This window comes from Elaeis guineensis, chromosome 1 (assembly GCF_000442705.2).
Source record: "Elaeis guineensis isolate ETL-2024a chromosome 1, EG11, whole genome shotgun sequence".
NCBI lineage: Eukaryota > Viridiplantae > Streptophyta > Magnoliopsida > Arecales > Arecaceae > Elaeis > Elaeis guineensis.
The window spans coordinates 123,437,099-123,452,147 of record NC_025993.2 but is presented as its reverse complement, the minus strand read 5'-3'; positions in this window follow the sequence as shown (position 1 = coordinate 123,452,147).

The window sequence follows — 15,049 nt, the reverse complement described above, 5'->3', positions numbered from 1 at the left end:
CCACGATATTGAGTCCTCCGACGATGTCGAGATCTACACCACTGGCAAGTCCATCACTGGCGAGGTTGAGGGAGCCTCCACCGTCACCATGGCCGACCTCCGCGCCACCGCTGAGTCCATAATTGCCGTCGGGTATGGCAAAGAGTGCATCCATATCTACAAAACTCTCTGCAAATCCATCGTAAACAAGAGTGTTTATTGCCTTGGCTTCGAAAGGCTCTCCCAATCCCAAACATCGAAGTTTGATTGGGAGGTCCTCGACCTTAAGATCTGCTCTTGGCTCAACGCCGCCTCCGTCACCCTCAGGACCTTCTTCTCCAAAGAATGGATCCTCTGTGACTACGTCTTCGTTGGCTCCAATTCCATCAGTGAGTCCTGCTTCGCCGACATCACCGCGATGCCGCCACCCTATTCCTTGGATTCCCTGAACTCGTGGCCAAAACGAAGTGGTCGCCAGAGAAGCTTTTTTAGATCCTTGATCTCTATAATGACATCTTTGATCTTTGGCCAAAGATCGAGGCCATCTTCTGCTTCCAGTCCACCGCCGCCATCTGGTCCTAGGCTCTCGCCTCCCTCCTCAAGCTCGCTAAGGCAGCGTGAGCCATCCTCACCAACTTTAAGGTGGTGATCCAGAATGACACATCCAAATCGTCGGTCCTTGGTGGTGCCATCCACCCCCTGACCCAATCGGATTTGGGTCGGGCTCAAGCCCGAATTTGGATCGAGCTCGAGCCTGAGTCTTTCAAAAAATTTCAGACCTAAGTCCGACCCAAAGTCCGAAAAAAGTTTTAGACTAGACTTAGGCAGGGGTATAACCCGATTCAGTCCGGCCCACTTTCAGTCCTAAAAAACTGGTAAGGAGTGCATTCATAAAGAGTGCTCTCTCTATTGTACTATTTTACTATATTAAATAATATATATATATATATATATATATATATATATATATATATATTAAAATGGAGACATCAACGTCTATTCGTCATGTATCTATTTTCTCTGTTTGACATGTGTTAGGGGTTTTATGGGAGAGGTAGGGTGTGAGTGATTCATGATGTCCCAAAAAATAAAATAGTTCCATGTGGCTTTTTGTTGGAGCTAAAAAGATGATGTGGGTGCGGGTCTTGCCCACCCGGATGCGAAGTACGACGTGCTTGGTGCTGCCAGCACCCTTGGACTCGTAGGGGACCTTGATGGTGTGCTCGCCAGCAAAGGCCTCGATGGTCATATGGTGTCCTAGGAGGCATTGGTGGCATCGCCGATGAAGAAAGCAAGGGTGTAGGCATGGCCAGGGATGGTGCAGACTTTTTGGACAAGGACGCTCTCCTTGTCGGCGAGGAGCTCAACACCACGGATGTTGTGAGGGATGAAGAAGTGAGTGGAGTCTAGGTACTTGACAGCCTTGGGGGTATGTCTTCTCAAATCTCAACACAAAACTCCAGCTATCATCTAAGTTTCTCTATTCGATCAGTCCAAACCTCCCACTTGATTAGAACTTATGAAGACAGAAAAAAATATAAAAAATATAAAAAAAAATCAACAAAAATAAAAGAAAAATAAAAAAATTGAAGGATAAGATCTTTCCCATATAGATGATCTTTTTTTTTTTACTTCTTTTTCTTTTTATTTCATTATCTTTTTCAGAAATCTGTGAGAAAGGAGGTACCTGAGAGAAATTAAAGGGGTTTCTTAGCTTCAATTGGTTTTTTTCTGAAGGATATGAGATTTTGTGCGAGTTGTGGCAGTGTGGATTAGTCCCTTGAGGTTTTGAGATCTCTCGAACCTTCCCAAGCCTCGCATTCTATGCATTGTATAGGATTGTAATCTAATACTAGACTAAGGTGGAAGCATCTTCCTTTGTTTTCTCAAAAAAAAAAAAAAGAATTTTGTCCATCATTTTGCTGCTGAAAATTTCTTGTCACCTTTCTTACATTCATAAGTAGTTTCTATTTCAAAATTGAAATTTTTGAAAAATCAAATAATTGAAATCATAGCTTCTAAGAAAGGAAAGAAAAACATAAATTGGATTTTGATCACTCTTCTTAAGAGTGACAACACTTGGAAATTTTTTTTAAAATTTCATTATTTTCTTTAAAATTTATATATACATAATCTAAAATTTCTTATCAAACATCATGACATGTACTCAATTGCTAAGTTTGTAAATATGATAGAAATATCTATCAATATATTTAATCTAACCACAACTAGGGATATCAATTGATCTGATGGGCTAATGTCCGCTAAAATCAATCTCGAGCTAATCCTGAATTGAATTTATTTGCCAATATATTTAATCATTTGGAAATTAGTCTATTGTATCATGCTACAAACTACATATACCAGAAGACTTAATGCAAAGCCAAGAGGCGTCCAAAACATGTAAATTGTTGTACACGGATTTTATGTATTGAAGTACAACTATTTAGATTCATATTTTTCAACCCCCAATATTGATTTTTATAATAGGCCGCAGTCTTCGAAACTGAAACCTTCTTAACTGATTTTTTTGGTTACCTTGGCGTCCTTAGATTCTTAAACTTTGATGGCTTTGTTAGGCCCAATGGTCCATGTAGATCAACTTCTTATCTAAGAGTACAGTGTGTGTTGTAGCAGTGGGATCTTGCCCAGCAAGTGTTCCTCATGCCCCTCTAGCAGAACTTAAGGGCGCTTTTGCTACAGTATGCTATTGAGGTTTTATTCACAATAAAGGTTAATTTGACTTGAGGGGGGATTCCTCTATTATCATGGCTTAGACTAATAAGCATCAAGCTTTTTTTAGTTATCCATGTTGGCATCATATTTGGAGTGATTTCATCTGCACTTATCGACTTCCAATGCTTTCATATATGTTGCTGAGGACATCAGGTTGCCATTGTATTAGCTAATATTGTTGCTATCAGCATGAGATTTTTACCTTTGGGACTACTAGCTAATTTGCTAAAATGCTGGAGCTGTGACATGCAAAATTGTTAATGGGGCTTCGATCGGCCTCTCCCACCACAAAAAAGAGTGTTATACATCCTTATATATAATAACTATATTATATATGTACAATAGATACTTATGTATATAGACATATGATATATAAATATATATATGCATATATATTATGAACTATCACTGACCAAGATATGCCATATCGTATCAAATTAGATGGTATGGAGCATACTGTACTATATCGATTCGGTAACAGTACATGGACAAGTATCGAAGAGATGAGCCGATTCTCGATACATCAAATTGGCCCCTGAACTAGATGTACCGACAAAATGATAAGGTGCCACTAGGATGGGGCACGGTACCAAGAGAACATACCTTGTTGCTTATTTTATTCCAACATACGATTAACGATCTGATTTGGATAATTAAATTGGATCTAAATAGGCTTAACATAGATCACATATCAATTACATAGTAGCATGTAGTTCATATTTTCTAACAATTACAGACGTAAATATAGATATAGATATTAAATGAATACTAATTAAAAATGATATTCATATTTGTTCTAAATAAATTTAGATGCAAATCGGATATTAATCATATCTATATCTGTTTTAAATGGATAGATATAGATATAATTAGATTTTGAGTGGAATTCAATCAACAGTGTCTTGGGCATGTTGCTCTAGCCTATCCTGTTGCGGCCAACTCTCTGTCACCTGTCACCAGTGAAGAGCACCTACAGGATAAAATTCTCACAGACCGGAGTTGTATTCAGCAGAGACCCTCCGATACTTAAGTCAGAGAGGGAGTTGGTGAACAGCTAATAGGAATATTGAGAGTGACAGAGTTTTAGTCCAGAATTATCTTATCCGTGCTGCTCGTTTACCTCTCCTTTTATAGATGATTCTGATGTAACCGTCAAGCACGTGATTCCGCTTTTTATGATGCTAGATTATCGGACTATAATCATGGAGTTAGTTGGCTATTTATTTTCATTAATGATCGTAACACGTAGTCGATAATAGTTCATAACGGTTAGAGTATGTTGAGCAGATAGGCCGACTATATGTCGGTAATACTGATAAGTCGATAGAGATAAGTCGGTAGAAGATCCAAATGTGCATCGACTAGTAACTCTGATATACCGATGGTCTTCGATCGGAGGTTGATCAAGTCATTTGTTGTTAGTCGATAATAGTCGATTGTCGATCAGTCAACCGATTATGAGTCGGAGTAGTATGTTCATTCGGCCGATGTAGAGTTGGAGTCAGAGGTCGGTTGATTTGCTCCAACAGTTGCCCCCTACTCTCAAGTCCAGGTGGTCCGATGTGTGTATCATCATGTGGTTTGTCATGTTGGACGAAGGAAGTCATCATATATTGTCTCGAGCCCCGACTCAGCTGTTGTCCTTTATGGATTTTTTGAAATATGAGAGTTCTTCAGCTGTTTTGTCGTTTCGGTGGCTGCAAAATCATTATTGGATTGTCATGTCGATAGAACAATTCAGTATTAGACGTCGGTATCGAACATCATTTCAGGAAGATAATTCGATGCTGGATGATATGATCCTGACTAGTAAATTTTGGCCACATGTCCAAATATCATTGGATCGAAGTTATTCATACGGATAACGGTGAGGTGGCACGATCAGAAGCAGGTGCGTCCAACCATCCGATCAATGGTCGGTCTGGATGTTGCCATTTGTCATCATCTGATGAGACTCCGATTTGATTGCTTCCATCCTGACCGTTGAGGGATCCTATATATAGGGTTTCTTTCGGCCAAACTTTTATTTTGTATTTTGTCTTCATCCTCTACTGCAGAAACTCTATCGGAAGGTCGTCCCAGTGTCAGAAGACTAGGATTCCTTCTCCACCTTTTTGCTTTTAGCTTTCAGATTAAGTATTTTTATCCTTCCTTCTTGGGTCCATCTCCTTTTTATTCTTTTTAGTCTTTTTCTCCCATGGCTAGGGCTTCTTCTTCTCAAGATAGTTGGTCGGAGAATCCGACCGACGACTTCCTATCGGATCTGAAAGTGGAGGCCTCTTCACTATCCGAACCTAAAATTGAACGGCTCCGAGAACAATATCGTATCTCGAAGCTATATCAACTCTTTGCACCTGGCATCGATGGTCGAGTGAACTCTCCTCCTTCGGGCTAGATGGTCTTCTATATCGAAGATTTTCGGAGGGATCTTCGGTTTTTGATTTCGAAGTTCATCCGATATTTGCTCAACTATTATGGTCCTTGCCCCGCTCAGCTGGCACCGAACTCAGTCCAGCTTATAATTAGGTTTGCTTTGTTGTGTCGGTTAATACCGATCGAAACTCGTTCTTCTCTTTTTGTACCTTTTTTGTTCTCCATCTCCATCTTAAGGCCAAGGGTTGGTGGCTTTTCAACCCAAAAAAAGGTCTTTCCTTCATCATCGATCTTCCATTGTCCATTCATGGATGGAAGAATTAATTCTTCTTCTTTGCTTCTTCTCTTCTCTGGGGCTTCCCTTTATGCTGGGATGATCCAAGGACCGGCCCCAACAAGAACAGTCAGGTGGAGGTTGACAATCGAAAAGACTTCCATCGATTGAAGGATATGATGGTTCCACCACAGAGAGAGCTGATGACCGAACAAGCTCTCTACGATGTCGGTCTTAGTTCGATCACCACTTTAGGTATAGCATAGTCGATCACTTTTATTTTTTCTTTGTTTGTTTCTAAATTATACTAACTTCCTTGTTTCAATTGCAACTATACAATCGAGGGCACAAATATCGATCGTCGATATTCATCAGCATGCTGTCAAGAAGAGGACAGCATTCGAAACTGGACCTTTCCGACCACCGAAGAAGGGTCGAGCTCCTATTCCATCGACAAGAGAATCTGATGTACCGTGGGTATCGATTCCTGAGCCGATTTTGGTGCTGTCACCCCGACAATGCTCCCTGAAGTGCCATCCATTGAGGGTGGGACGACAGAAGAAAACAGAGCTGTCGTAGCACCATCGACAATTCCACCAACGAGGTTCAAGTCGAGGAGGAAGTCACGATCGAGCCAAACCAATCGATGGCTGTGCCAGTGGTTCCTCCAATGGAACCCTCCCGGGCACAGTTGAGTTTTGATTTCTTCACATTTTCAAGTATGAGGTTGCCGATAGGAGATCGGAGAAAGGCACCAGCGACTTCGGTAGACGACGGATCATCGACAGGTTACACTATTTATTTGGACACCAGAGTTTCTGAAGATGAGTCGGCCTTGGCCAATCCGACGTTGGCCAAGCGGCTCATCGAAGCTACTCTTCTCCCGACTGATCAGGAGAAACGAAAGAACAGAACCATTGCCGAGATGTTCTCCTCTTTCTACCCATTGATGCTTGAGGTAAGTTTTTCTTTGCACCTTCTTTCTTTTTTTTTTTGATCTGATCCGACTTATCTTCTACTTGCAGTTGGCATGTGATATGTTCGACTTGGAGGTCAGCTACCGGAAGGTTGCTGACTTCCGTCGAACATGGATGGATAAAGTGGTGGCCGCCAATGCTGAAAAGGTGGCTGCCCTTGAACAACTTCGGGCGACGACCGAGCGGGAGGCGAAGCTTCAAGAGGAAGTCTTCCATCTGACCGCCAACCTTGAATCTTCTGGAGCCGAACTTGAGTCAGCTCATCAAGGCATCTTGTCTCTTGAGTCAAAGATCAAGAGCAAGAAGCATTCTATCCATCAGCTTCAAAGGGAGAAGGACAGATGCATCATTGAATTGGAAGCTGAACGTAAAAGATATAGGGCCACCCTGAAAAGGTTGGCACTGGCCGATGATGAATCGACTTTCGCAAGAGCTGACGAGAATGGAAGCAGAGTCGGTAAGGGAGGCTCTGAACCATGCCATCGAGAACTTCAAGAATTCTGAAGAGTTCAAGGAAGAGATCCTCGAAGACGGGTTTGCCTCCTACTACGTCGGATACGAGGATGATCGAGATGCAATCAAAAAATTATATCCGAATCTTGACTTGAGCAGCATCATCCCTCCCATCCCAGAAGATGGAGCTGCTGAAGAAGCTGCACCAACCAAAGATGGAGCACCGACAGCACCAGAAGTTGTTCAAGTCTCAGATACTACACTGGAGCAAAGAGATGGAGATGGCAATTGATGATCGGTGCAATTTTTGTTTTCTTTTTGTAATCAAAATATTTTGTAATAGGACTTCAGGCTAATTTTGTAACTTTCTTTTTAATGAATGAATGAAAGAATTTTTCAAGTATAGACTCTTTCTTTGTATATCTGCAATGTCGTAGTATTATTTGTTAATTACTGAATATCGATTGACAAGTCAAACATCTGATAGTGGTTATAGGATTCTTTCGTTAGTCGAACATCCATTGACGTACTTAAGTATTAGGATAAGCGATAATAAATCGAATATCCTTCGTCCGACCTTAGTCGGGTTTAGTACGTTAGGTTATTTGATAATCGATGGTAAGCCGAATATCCTTCGACCGATCATAGTTGAGTCAGTATAATTTCAATTTGACCTAGGTCATATTGGCAGAGCATTTCGCTTAGTTAAGACTAAGTCGGCATAATAGTCATTTGACTAGAATCGACTTTTATAATGAAAAGTCGAAATATGTTCGGTATCGAGATACAGTCAGTATTTTAGCTTTTACAGTGAAAGCCAAAATATAGTCGATACGTCAGTTTTTATAGTGAAAAATCGAAATATAGTCGATAGAAATTATCCGTCCATCTATCGGTTTATTACCATTTTGTAGTTCACTAAAATTTGTGACTCTGAAATTTAATGTTTCATTCTAAATAATGTATACATGGACAACTTTATTGATAATATATTTTAAAATTATCAGCATTCCATATTCGGGGGATGGTTACTCCCTCTAGAGTTTCCAACCGATATGCACTCGATCTAAGTGTTTTGATTATCCTGTAAGATCCTTCCCAATTTGAAGATAACTTTCTCTAGTCAAGAGGTCATGAGACTTTTGCTTTTCTTAGGACCAAATCTTCGGGATAGAAGACCTTCGATTTAACCTTTGCATTATAATACCGAGCTATCCTTTGCCGATAGGCTGCCATCCGAACGTAAGCTTATTATCGGATTTCTGAAAGTAGATCTAAATCGGCTCTCCGACATTCTGAGTTGTTTGGTTCACTGTATTGCTCCAACCTTGTTGATAGTAATCCGATCTCAAGTGGGATCATCGCTTCTGTTCCATAAGCTATATTAAATGGTGATTCTCCTATTGGTATGCGAGGAGTCATTCGATATGTCCATAAGATTGGATATAATTCTTCTACCCAAAGGTCTTTAGCTTCATTCAGTCTGATTTTGAGTCCATGCAGAATCGTTCGGTTGGTTATCTCTAAATCTCCGTTGGATTGTGGATGGCCAATTGATGTAAGTTTGTGCATAATATAAAATTTTGTATAAAATTCTTTAAAATTCTAATTATCAAATTATCGATCATTGTCAGTGATGATGGTGTGTGGTAAATCGAATCTGCATATAATTGATTTCTGAATGAAATCTTCTATTTTGCTCTCAGTGATTTGTGTCGAGGTTCAGCTTCCACCCACTTGGTGAAGTAATCGATGACGATGACTATGAACTTTCTCTGACCAGATGTTGAAGAAAAAAGATCAAGTATGTCTATTTTTCATTGTGTGAAAGGTCATAGTGCAACAATCGATGTCAACTGACTTGTCGGTCGGTGTTGTATATTTGCATCTCTGACATGGTTCACACCTTCGAATAAGTTCAACTGCATCTTTCTTCATGGTAGACTAATAGTATCGTTGTCATAGGATTTTGTAAGCTAAAAATTTGCCCCTCAAGTAATTTTCACAAATCTCTTCATGGACCTCTTTGAGTGCATGTCGGCATCTGTTGGTCCCAAACACTTCAGTAAGAAAAGAGAGAATGACATTTTGTATAGATGATCATTCATTAAAATATATTGAGAGACTGTCCATCTGAGTCATTTGCTTCTGAGAGATCTATAGGAAGAGTTCCATTAGCTAAGTATCAGATGATCAGATCCATCCAGTTTGGTTCATCAATAATTTGTAGCACTTCTTCGACTTTATCGATACTCGACGGTTCAAGACATTTGATAAATGTCTGATCCAGTGAGTTGAAAGAAGAGGTTGCGAGTCACAAAAGTGTATCAGCTCGAGTATTCTTTATTCTTGGGATGTGAAAGATTTCAAAATACTTTAATATTGAAGTTAGATCTTTCACCTTCTGAAGATACTTCATCATAATAGGGTCTCAAACTTCAAACTCGCCCTTAACTTGTCCATCAATTAATTGTAAGTCGGTGAAGACCTTCAGATCGTCAATATCAAGCTCTTTGGCAATTTTTAAGCCGGCTAAGAGTGCTTCACATTCGGCTTGGTTATTCGAAGCTTTGAAATTGAATCAAAGGGCATATTCTATTATAATCCCTTCGAAATTTGTGAGGATGAGATCAGCTTCGCTATCTTGTGCATTAGATGCTCCATCAATATGTAGCACCCATACCGATGTCGAGTCGGATTTAGGAGTCGTGGCCTATTTTATTTTGTCATCAGCTTCATCTTTATATTTATTATCAGATATTGTACATTCGGCGATGAAGATGATCAAAACTTACGCCTTCATTGATGGACGTGGAAGATATTGTATATCAAATTTATCAAGCTTTATTGCCCACTTTGCCATTCGATCCGATGTATGAGGTCAGTGCAAGATTGCCTTCAACGGCTGATCTGTCAAGACAACAATGGGGTGTGCTTGAAAGTACGGACGAAGTTATTACGATGATATAATTAGAGCATAGATCATTTTTTCTGCTCTTGAATATCTCACTTCGACATTGTAAAGCATCTTGCTAGTGTAGTAGATTGATCATTGAATCTGACTTTTATCCTCTCGGACAAGTACTAAACTAACCGCCTCCATCGATGTCGTCAAGTAGAGATACAAAATCTCTCCGACCTTTAGTTTTGTAAGTAATGGTGGAGAAGCAAGGTATTTTTTCAAATCCTCAAAGGATTGTCGGCACTCATCTGACCATGAGAAGTCTTTTACTTGCCTTAAAATTTTGAAGAAAGGCAAGCACCTTTCTGCCGATCTTGATATGAATTGACTGAGTGCGGTGATCCTTCTGTTGAGCTGTTGTATCTCTTTCTTTGAGCTTGGATGCTTCATGTTGATGATAGCCTTTATTTTCTCGAGATTGACCTCGATTCCTCGCTGCGATATGAGAAATCTGAAGAATTTCTCAGAAGTCACTCCAAATGCATGTTTAGTCAGATTCAACTTTATCTGATGTTGTTAAAGTGTCCTAAAGGCTTCTTCCAAGTCTCAAATATGATCTGAGGTTTGAGGGCTTTTCACCAGCATGTCGTCCACATAAACTTTTATATTTTATCTGATTTGTGCCTTGAAAATTTTATTGACTAGTCATTGATATGTGACTCCAGTATTTTTTAAACTGAAAGGCATTACTTTATAGCAGTAGATGTCTTTGTCAGTTATGAAGGCTGTATGCTCCTCATCTTCGGGTACCATCCGAATCTGATTGTAGCCTGCAAAGGCATCCATGAAGCTTAAGAGTTGGTGCTCCAAAGTCGCATCAACTAGTTGATCAACTTTTGGTAAGAAAAAACTATCCTTCGGACAAGCTTCGTTCAAATTTGTGTAATCGATGCAGATTCTCTATTTTTCATTGGTCTTTCTCACCATCATTACATTGGCGAACCAATCGGGATAAGTAGCTTCTCTAATGAAGCCAGCTGCAAGGAGCTTGTCGACCTCTTCATCGATGACCTTCTGCCTTTCAGGAGCAAAAGATCTTTTCTTCTGTCTCACCAGCTTGACCTTCAGATCAATATTAAGTGATGAGTTATTACTTCCGAAGGAATTTCTGACATGTCTGTTGTCGACCAAATAAAAATATCGATATTTACTCTCAGTAGATTTATTAATTACTGTCACTCTGGATCAGACAGTTGCGATCAAATTTGGATCATCTTCTTAGGATCTTCTTCTTTTAATAGGATGGCAATCAGTTATTCGGCTAGTTCACCCCCTCTCTTCATTTTTTTTTAGTCCAATTTATCGACAGACAAAGAGTCTTCGGCTTGATTATATTGGGTAAAAATTAGGAAGTAGCGTCAAGCAAGTTGTTGATCTCCACACATCTCTCTGACTCTATTTTTTATCGAAAATTGACTAGTAGATGATAAGTCGAGACTATTGCTCTCAGAGTATTCAGACCAGATCATCTGAGTATGGCATTATAAGTCAAGAGAACTCAAACAATCGTGAATGTCATGAGAACAGTACTCTACCGTGGTTCAGTTTCTGTGGTTAATGAGAGAGTGATTTCTCCCTCCATAGTGACTGCATCTCCTGTGAAACCAACCAAAGGCATCAAGACTCTTCTAAGTCGATCAGTCGGTAGTCGCATTCGAGAGAAAGTCAAGTGAAACAAAACATTCGTAGAGCTTCTATTATCCACTAAAATTTTTTTTACATCATAAGTAGCTATTGTTGCCGAGACAACGACAGCATCATCATGGAGAGTTTGAATTCTCCGAACATCTTCTTTCAAAAAAGTTATTACATTGTCGAGTCGTCGTTTCTCCATCGACTCTTCTTCAGAAGTTTCCCCCCAATTTGGTTATCCAGAGATAATGTTGATTACTCCTGCAGTCGATCGATTGTTGATAGTCTCCTTAATTTATGGCTGAGGTTATCGGTCAACAGAAAGTTGAGTCAGTTGATCTCTTAGGAACTTTTTAAGATAGCCTTATCGAATTAGGGCTTCTATCTCATCTCTGAGCTGGATGCACTATTTGATATCATGATCGTGATCACGATGAAACCAATAGTACTTCTTCCTATCTCAGCTCCTCGATAGTATTTTCATTGGTGGGGGGTGTCGTAAGTATTCTGCTCCTTCGATCTCCATCAGGATCTGCGCACGAGCAGAGAGAGGAGTGTAGGAGCTATACCTGCCATAGTTCAGCTTCAGACTCCATCTTCAAGGTGAAGCTTTTTTATTGATAGTCGGCCTACTTGATTCGATCGGAGCTTTACTTTTCTTTTGTTTCTTCTTCTGATCTTTTTCATATGTTTGGCATCGGTCAGAAACAGCTTTATCCGTGCAAATATACTTGTACGCACACTCCAGAAGTTCAGCATAGATCCGAGAGAGAGTTTTATCAAGAGAGTAAGTAAATCTGGATCCCCTCAGATCTCTTTTTATGACCGATATAGTCATATCTTCATTGAGATCCCTGATCTCAAATGTGGCTGTATTGAAACGAGCTACAAAATTTCTCAATATCTCTATCTCACCTTGCTTGATTGAGAAGAGACAGTCAGATATCCGTGACGGCCTTCGACTTATGCTGAAGTGGGCCACGAAAGAATGCTCAAGCTATTTAAAAGAGTTAATGCTCCCTGACTGAAGCTCAAAATATCAGGTTCGAGCAGCCTTCCGAAGAGTTGTTGGGAAGCCAATGCATAAGAGGGCATCGGTTGCCCCCTAGATCATCATGAGAGCCTTATAGCTCTCCAAGTGGTCGATTTGGTTGGGGAGCCATTGTATGACTCCATCTGCTGCATCTTAAATCGAGAGAAAATTGGTTCATCCAAGATGCACCGAGAGAGAGGCTGGGCAGTGTAAAAATCATAGTCATTAAAAGATTTCCGACCTTCTACTTGAAGTCGAGCGAGCTGATGATCAATTTCTCGAAACTTGCATTCATAGTCGTCAAGTCGCCATTGCTGAAAAACTCTGAGGGTGGAACCCCTTGAAGAACTCGAAGAAGGAGAAGCAGAAGGCATCCGTGGCCATTTCTCCTTCTTGATACTGTGTGCACAAGAAAGAGAGGGAGAATGCCGTAAATGGTAGGTGGCACGGTGAGAGTGCCGAGAATGTGGTTGTCCGTCTCGGTGAAAATATCGAGACGGTCGCTCCGAAGAGGAGGGTGAGCACCGCAAAAGATGATGGCTGTGCCTAGACGGCACTGACTGAGCCACCAGTTGCTCCACTGACAGCTACTGCTGCTGCTGGGTTTGCTGCTGTTGGAGGCTTTGAACCACCTCCGTCAAAACTTTCATTTGCTGCATGAGTGCAGCAATCTGTGCATCCGTGTAATCACAAGACGCGAGGAACTAGGCTCTGCCATCAGAGGTAGAGGAGGAACATCTTTCCGACAGGAAGACTGTCTCACCGATCTAGTCGAATGCTAAGCTCTGGTTCTCGGCATGATTAACTGTAGTCTTCCCCTACTTGATGCGTCAATCTGTTGCAGCCAACTCCCTATCGTCTGTCGTCAGTGAAGAGCACCTATAAGACAAAGTCTTCACAGACCAGAGTTGTGTCCGATGGTGACCATCCGATATCTAAGTCAAAGAGAGGATTGGTGAATAGCTAATAAGAATGTTGAGAGTAGCAAAGTTTTGGCCTAAAATTGCCTTACCCGTGTTGCTTGTTTACCTTACCTTTTATAGATGATTCTGATGTAACCGTCGAGCACGTGGTCTCATTTTTTATGGCGCTAGATTATCGGATCATAATCGTGGAGTTAGTGAGCTGTTTATTTTCATTAATAGCCGTAACACGTAGTCGATAACCGTTCATAATGGTTAAGATATATTGAGCAGATAGACCGACTATATGTCGGTAATACTGATAAGTCGGTAGAGATAAGTCGGTAGAATATTCGAATGTGCATCCGCTGGTAACTCTGATATGCCGATGGTCTTCGATCGGAAGTTGATCAAGTCATTTGTTGTTGGTCGATAATAGCCGACTGTCGATTAGTTAACTGATTATGAATCAGAGTAGTATGTTCATTCAGCCGATGCAGAGTCGGAGTCGGAGGTCGGTTGATTTGCCCAAATAAATCTTATCGATTGCTAGACTGGATCCTTTAATGTACTTAATGCATGGATAAGACCATTTTGCTTGGAAGGGTGGTGAAATGGCAATTTTGGTATCAATAATGGATATCACACATGCAATACAGAAGTCTATAAACGGATTGGCAATTGCAGAATATTTGGCAAAGCATCCACTCTTATATTACAATCCTTTGCACGTAGAATTCCCGATAGAAGAAATACTATCGTTATGCTTGAAAATGCTGGTTCCTTTTTCTTTGGACTCCAATAGAAGCGGAAAATCTAGTTTGATGGTGCAGTTGATCATCAAGAAAGAGGTGTAGGGGACGTTTTGGAGTCTCCAAATGGTGCTGGTGCTCACATGTATACTAGCAATAAGCATGCTGAATATTAATGCATGCACAGCATGGAAAATATATAAAGCATGTACTTTGGGTTTGAAAGAGTGCGGACCCTCTGCGGCACTTGTTATTTTGCTGTCATTCTGTAATATTACTATCGATAGAATTCTATATGAATTTTTTTGTGTATATTTCATGGAACTATTCTGGCTCATTCGGTGTCAGTGCAGAAGTTTAATACATGATCTTTTTTTTAAAAAAAAAAAAGATATTCGAGAAAATGTCTTAAAATGTTCTCTAATTATATGTTCTTACCTGTTTGTGTCTGCGTGTGAGCGTATGTATAAAGCCATCTGCACATTTGTATGGGAAAAAAAAAAAAAAAAAATCAAGCCCACATGCCTAGCCTTTCTTTTCTTTTTTTTTTAAAATAAAAATAACCTTTCTTATGTTTTTTTGTGCAAGGTATCGTAGAAATGATATAAACATACTTCAGATTTGCAATCCAACAAGGACCATGCATGAGGCCCAGGTTGATTGAAAAAGAAGAATTTTAGTGCCTGGAGTTGCATTCAATTTTAATAGAACATCAGCTGTATGCTGTATTCAATAATGTAGGGCCAAAGAGTCTCTTTATGCAACATTATGTAAATGCGGTTGCTGATGTGTCTTGCCCCCTTAATTTGGTTACAAGGGCCTAGTGAGTGAGCTTCTTATTCGGCTCTTTGATCTGGAGATATCAGGCCCATTTTGCTCAATTTGCATAGCTCTGCACTGGGCAGGTATAAATGCATTCTACTTCATACTTACACCATGACCCAATTTGGAAATGGCATTTGGAATCCCCTCAACG